At 51.0% G+C, this 6,478-nt stretch overlaps 1 long non-coding RNA gene across 1 annotated transcript; it reads right to left on the bottom strand.

The window, feature by feature from the left end:
• Positions 1–5,071: 5,071 nt before the first annotated feature.
• LOC121042118 (uncharacterized) lies at positions 5,072–6,208 on the bottom strand. Its single transcript, XR_005795984.1, has 2 exons — positions 6,106–6,208; positions 5,072–5,772 (listed from the first exon to the last, which is right to left on the bottom strand). It is a non-coding gene; the product is annotated as an uncharacterized LOC121042118 (long non-coding RNA).
• Positions 6,209–6,478: the final 270 nt, after the last annotated feature.

Below are 6,478 nucleotides of genomic sequence, written 5' to 3'. Positions count from 1 at the left end.
ATATTATATAAATATATATATTAAAGTCTTTGTATGACTTTATATAGTATATAGTATATATTTATATAGTATATAAATATATTATATATTATATAATATATAGTATATATTATATAATATATAATATATGTCATATATATTATATATTATATATATATTATATAAATATATATATATTAAAGTCTTTGTATGACCATAAGCACTCCATAAATGCTAGGTGTTGTCACTATACGTCAGAGCCTTCCCTCAACTACGAAGTGACCTTGAGCAAATCATTTCCGCCCTCTGTGCCTTGGTTTCCCCATCTGTGCGGTGCGGAAGGATAGCTTTGAGGATTTCCACGTCTCCGCCGCCTTCCCGTTACCTTCTGCCTGCCCTCGGCAGCCGTCCCCAGCGAACAGTTTCTCTCCTTGGAAGAAAGTGCCCCCTCTGTCTTTGATTTCAGTTAGCCACAATCAGACCCAGCCAATGAATTTCTTCCCTCCTCTTGGCTGACCTCAGGAAGCAGCCGGCCTGATGGCTCCCCAGCAGGGATCGATCGGACGATGTCTGATTTTGAAACGGAACCGGAGGACTGCTTTGGGATGTTGAACCTGACCCACCACGGTTCCGGGTCAGGGCCGATGGTCAGCAGCTGCTGCCTCACCCCCGGGGTCTTGCCGAGGCTGCGGGGATGGTAGAGGTTGGGGCTGTTCTGTGTGCTGTGTGGCGTCCCTCCCGTCCACAGGGAGGGCGCCCCTGGGGTCCGTGAGTCCAGCCTGTCACCAAGCAGGGTGCCCACCTATCTTTTCCTGGGCTTCTTGCTAAATATCCCCTGAGCTTGGAGGCCCAGCCTGGATGCCTCAGTACCTGGGGCACACTCGCGCTCCACTTTTGAATGGTTCTTTGAGACAAAGAGCTGGTTGGCCTGCCGATGCTGATACAGTCGTGACAGCCAGCCGTGACGCCTGTACGACACAGGTTAAGGACACAGCTAGAAAGATTTTCAGTCCTCTGTTGCTAAAGGACCAGCGGAACAAAAGAAGAACCCCAGAGTTAGCATCGTCTCATCTCCACGCTTTCTCCCTCCGCGCCCCTTTGACGTTCTGTGCCTACGTGTTTTGCAAGGTCACGGACAGTTAGTAGACCTGTTTGCCTCAGCAGCCAGGCAGGGTGCTGGGGAGGCCGGGGATGCACCAGCTTTATTGTTTTGGTAGGTGACTAAAAATGTGTGATCACTGAATATTTCGTACGTTCTGTAATTCTACGCCAAGTGGCCCTCAAGTGATTTTTTTTAACACTGAATTTAAATTTTTATTGCGGCCATACCCATGTCTAGCGTTCAAAAGGCTGACAAGGCTGCTGGCCGAAGAAAGCAGTCCCCTGTCCTACTTCACCCCGACCCCACTCCTGCGTTCTTGAGACGATCGTTTTCTCCACAGTTTTCATGTTTTTGAATACCGTGATTATACGTCTATTTTCTGATTTCTTTCCCCATTGTAAACATCATCTCCTGGCTTCGCAGGATAGCATTTAACTTTCTGACACACGCACACACACAACTTCTCCCCCCTCTGCCCTCCAAGTATAGCTCTATCACAAATGTTGGTGATGTATCCATGCTCAGTGTTTACACTATTACGACAATTTGAATATTGCTCACAGCTGCACCGCGGATGTCGTGAATTACGAATACATTTCCTTTCTCTTGCTTTATCTTTTTCTGCAGGTAATAATTTCTCCTTCTTGGCTGTTCGTTCGGTGTTCTATATCCCTATTACGAATTTACCTCTGAATTCTCCAAGAGAATTGCAAAACTCCTCCAAATATGGGTAAACTGTCAGACAGAAGTTCAGTTTCATTTTATTTTTCCCAAGGACACCTACTTTCTGGAGCTCTTTATCAGGGGTGTATCTGTCTCTTACCTTCTAAAATCGTCTCGAAACCCGATTTGCTGTCTTCTCTTTCATCCTCCCCAACCCCCTTTTTCGTGTTTATCCTGTTACACCCCTGTCTGTCATTTTAGTGAGGTTTCTGAAAGGAGGCAGAGAGGCTCAGGATGTCCAACTGGTTTGTTTTAAGGATGTTTAGGGGCGCCTGGGTGGCTCGGTCGGTTGAGCGTCCCACTTCGGCTCCGGTCATGATCTTACAGTTGACGAGTTCGAGCCCTGCGTCGGGCTCTACGTGGACAGCTCGGAGCCAGAGGCTGCTTCGGATTCTGTCTCCCCTTCTCTCTGCCCCTGCCGTGCTCATGCTCTGTCTCTCTCTGTTTCTCAGTAATAAATAAGCGTTAAAATAAAAATAAAAATAAAAGAATGTTTAATGAGTGCAGTAATTGACGATTTCAGTCACGTGCTGTCTCTGAACGAAGACAAAACGTTTTAGCCTCGGTTCAGAAACGAGAAGCCAACAAATCGCTTGTTTCTTCCAAGTACTTTCCGCCTAAGCTTTCTTAGAGATCCACAATTGGGGTGGGGGAGCTGTCAGGGGACGGCACTTAGTTCTTCTCGGCCAAGTATCAGATGAGAACGAATACACCGCATCGGTTGTCTATTGCCCCAGTAACGCTGTGCTAGAAACAACCAGAAAACCTCGGAGGCACGTAATAACTACGTTCAGGTATGGGGTCAGCCACAAGGAGACCCCGCTGTTCTTGGCTGGGTTCTCGTGTGTGTGGGGTCGGCTGGCTGCTGGCCGATTGAGGATGGCCTCATCCTTGGTAACGGGGGAGATCGGGCCCTGCTGCTGGCTCTCTCATCCCCCGGCAGGTAGTCTGGGCTTTTCCCCGGGCCAGTGAGTCTCAGACTTGAAAATGATAGCATGTGACTTCGGGCGTATTCTACGGGTTTTTCTCCTGTTTTTCTTGTGTGGTGTCCACACCTCTGAGCCAGATCCTGCCTTTTCTCAGCTGGACTTAACCCGGGGGCCCCGGAGCTCTGCCAGGGAAGGGCGGGCCATGTATCTGACCATCGCCCGTCCTGGGAAGGAGCTAGAACAGCGCGTTCTCCCTCTTCCTCTTAACTCCTTGAATTCTCACTCAGTGCTTTAACTCAAAGGAGTGAGCATTGCAAGCTGGGCTTGGGCAGACATCCCTGTACTCCAAGCCCCACACCCCTGTCCCGCCTTCTCCTGAGCATCTGAGTAGGTTTTTTTTTTTTTTTCTTTTAGACCAAATGGAGCTGTGTGATGTTTAAAATGGAAACAGGGGCACCCGGGTGGCTCATTCGGTTGGGCGTCTGGCTCTTGATTTCGGCTCAGGTCGTGATCCCGTGGTTCGTGGGATCGAGCCCTGCTTGGGGATCTCTCTCGCCCTCTCCCTGCCTCTCCCCTGCTCATGCACATACTCTCTCTCTCTCTCTCTCTCTCAAAATAAATAACTTAAGAAAAAATGGAGCCAGTGTCTGTTGCCTTGATCCCCACAGTGATGTAGGGATGAAAAGAGAGCCTCCCTCATAGGGGCGCTCTCAGAGTTCGTCGCGAGCCCTTGCAAAATCCTACTTCCTATTTCACTCCTGCGGCGGTCCCCTGAGCTGCCCTCTAGCTCCTCCCCGGCTGCTCCCGGGCAGGCTTGGCCGGCCTGCTCCTTGTTCTGTCCCAGGGATGGATCCCTCCGTGTGTCCTGGGAATGTTTTCTTGCCCCGTGGTCTCCTCCCAGCTCAGAGAGGAGAGCCCCGGAAGTTATACTTCTCTCGTATGAGTACATTCGTTAGGGACGATGCAGACTCAGAGAGGGCCATTTGTTTTGCGAAAACAGAGAAGGAGAAGTTCAGCGGCGTTTCGGCGTCCAAATCTGTGCCAGATCTGGGGGAGGAAACGACACTCTGGAAACCGCAGAACCTTCCGGGTCTGAGAGCTGCAGCCTTGGGGCCTTGGTTCCTTCACAGGGGGGTGGGGGTTGGGGGACCAGATCATTGTCTCCTAGCGCAACTAAGACTGCAGACCCCTTAGGTGCCTGTGGTCTTTACTGAAGACATGGGTGAAGGAGAGGGGGAGGGTTTGGAGCAGGCCTGGGGGCCGGAATGTGAGGGAGGCACAGCCAAGCAGAAGGACCAGTGGGAAGTGGGCAGGATGTGCCGGGGGCCCAGAATCTTCCTTTTGCTCCAAATAGCATTAAATTTTATTATTACCCACGGTACTAATGTTAGCTATGACTTACTTGACACCAGCAGGTGCCAAGCTGTAAGTTACGCACACAGTACCTGCCACCTCATCTAATTTTTATGCTTTCCCTGCGAAGAAGTGATTCATTTTCCCATTTTACAGCTGAGTCATCAGGTTAGGTAACTGGCCCGGTGTCATACCCTAACTAGTCCTGCCAGTGAGCTGGGAATCAAACCTAGGACTTGTCCAGGTCCTTTAATTCGGGAAGCATCTCTGGGAGTCAGGCAAGGAAGCCAGGAACGCAGAGGCAAGGGAAACTCAGCCACAACCCTGGAGATTCGAGGCTTGTTCTAAACGCCATAACCAGGTCGCAACAGATGGCTGCGAGAGTTCCCAATAGGGCTTGGGGACAATCCAAAGAGGCTTCCTGGAGGAAAGGGCGCTTAAAAACTGCAACTTGCAGAAGAAGTATTTCAATGAGGCGAGAGGAAGTTCTAGACAGAGGGGCCAGGCTTTTGCAGAATGCAGGGTGGGGGAAATTGCAGAAGGCGGCTGTGGTTGGGCCACGTGTGATTCATGGTATATTTGGGCTAAAACGCGGTGTGGGACAGAAAGCTAGATTAAGGCCATATTGATGACACGACTGCATGTCAGGATAAGGAGCTGGGAACAAGGAGAGGGGACGGGAGACTTGATGGCAAATTTTGCCACTTTATTCCGTACTGTAGGAAAAGTGCAAAATTGGACAGATACCGACGATCCTGAATCGCAAGTCGTTCAGAAAGGGCTGAGAAAACCTTAAAATATTATGCAGGGGTGTTTTGTTTTGTTTTGTTTTGTTTTGTTTTTATTTGGTGACACAGCTGAATGTCCTTATCCCAGAAATCTGAGCAGACTTCCGCAAGCCAGGCTGAAGATCAGTGACCAACTCCTTCCCCACTTGCTCGGGTTTCCTACTTGCAAAACTTCACCAGACGACACTGAGAACACATTGGGCTTCTCAGCCTACGCAGAACAGCTTAAAGTGTTTATTCATGAGGGAAGAACTGGGTGCCCCGTGGTCCCTGGGTGGAGGGAGACAGCTCATCTTGAAATGACTCACCCTTGGCCTCCCCAGGCCACATGATACCTTCATTTTCAGTAACAGCCATTTACACCGCTGATTTGCCTAATGTCACCTGCAAATGTCCCAGTTCCCGAGGCCACTGCGGCCAGAGCTCCCGCTTTGGGCTCAGGTCTGCAGCTGGGCAGTTGGCTTAAAGGGGGAAGGGGCACCCCAGTGACCTGTGGCTACAGCCCTGGGCTCCAGTCCTGCCTCTGCCACACTTCCCCCGCGTGACCTTGGCAAAGTCCCCTCTCTCTGTGTGCGGCTGTGTCCTCGCCACCACCCGCCTTGAGGGCCGGGCCGGATCGGCCCTCCTGGGAACAGTCACCTCATTCCGAGCACGCCTTACTATCCACGTACACTGGACGTTTCCCTGAAGTCGACTCACTGTTGAGACACAGCAGTGGATGTCACTCGGCCATTTCGGTAAGCCATGCATCATTCGCTATAAATGGACATTCCAGTTAGCTACGAAAATCGTAAGTGACCACCCCCCGCCGCGTTACCTGCGATCAATGTCGGTGCCTGCCGGTGGCCGGAGCGCACCCGCCTCGGGGCGTGACTTATCCAACGTGTACCGGAAACACCTGCGGAATGAACGAAAAGGCCGAGTCTGATGCCGTGGGTCTGGGGTGGGGTCTGAGACTGCGTTGCTAACAAGCTCCCAGGAGACGCCGGTGCGGTTGGCCCGGACCCCCCACTTTGACTACGAAGGGTCCCTGCAGCTTCCAGCCCTTACCTTCCGGGGGGGCAGGGAGGTAGCACGCCAACAGAAACAAAGCAGCAAAGCCTCTTGCAAACGCTGGAAGTAAAATGCAGAGACCCACATTCCGACTTAGAAGCGAAGGCTTGCTAGAAGAAGAAAGTGCCAGAGAATCGCTATTTCTTTTTTTTTCCTCCTGAATACACGTGTCCTTTACCTTTGCTTGATGCGCCGAGAGCTTCTGTTGTCTCGGCCTAGAGCCTCGGCCGGCCTACTGCTGTGCCTCTCCTCGAGGCCGCACCCTTTGTGCCTTCATTTAAAGACCCAACGTGGGGGGGGCGCCTGGGTGGCTCAGTCGGTTAAGCGTCCAACTTCAGCTCAGGTCAGGTCACGATCTCGCAGTCCATGAGTTCGAGCCCCACGTCAGGCTCTGGGCTAATGGCTCAGAGCCTGGAGCCTGCTTCTGATTCTGTGTCTCCCTCTCTCTCTGACCCTCCCCCATTCATGCTCTGTCTCTCTCTGTCTCAAAAATAAACGTTAAAAATAAATAAATAAATAAATAAATAAAGACCCAACGTGGGAAGTCAAAA

Source organism: Herpailurus yagouaroundi, unplaced genomic scaffold (assembly GCF_014898765.1).
Source record: "Herpailurus yagouaroundi ecotype Mexico unplaced genomic scaffold, PumYag 184, whole genome shotgun sequence".
Lineage (NCBI taxonomy): Eukaryota > Metazoa > Chordata > Mammalia > Carnivora > Felidae > Herpailurus > Herpailurus yagouaroundi.
Note: the sequence above shows the minus strand (reverse complement) of the source record. Positions and strands in the feature narration are given on the sequence as shown.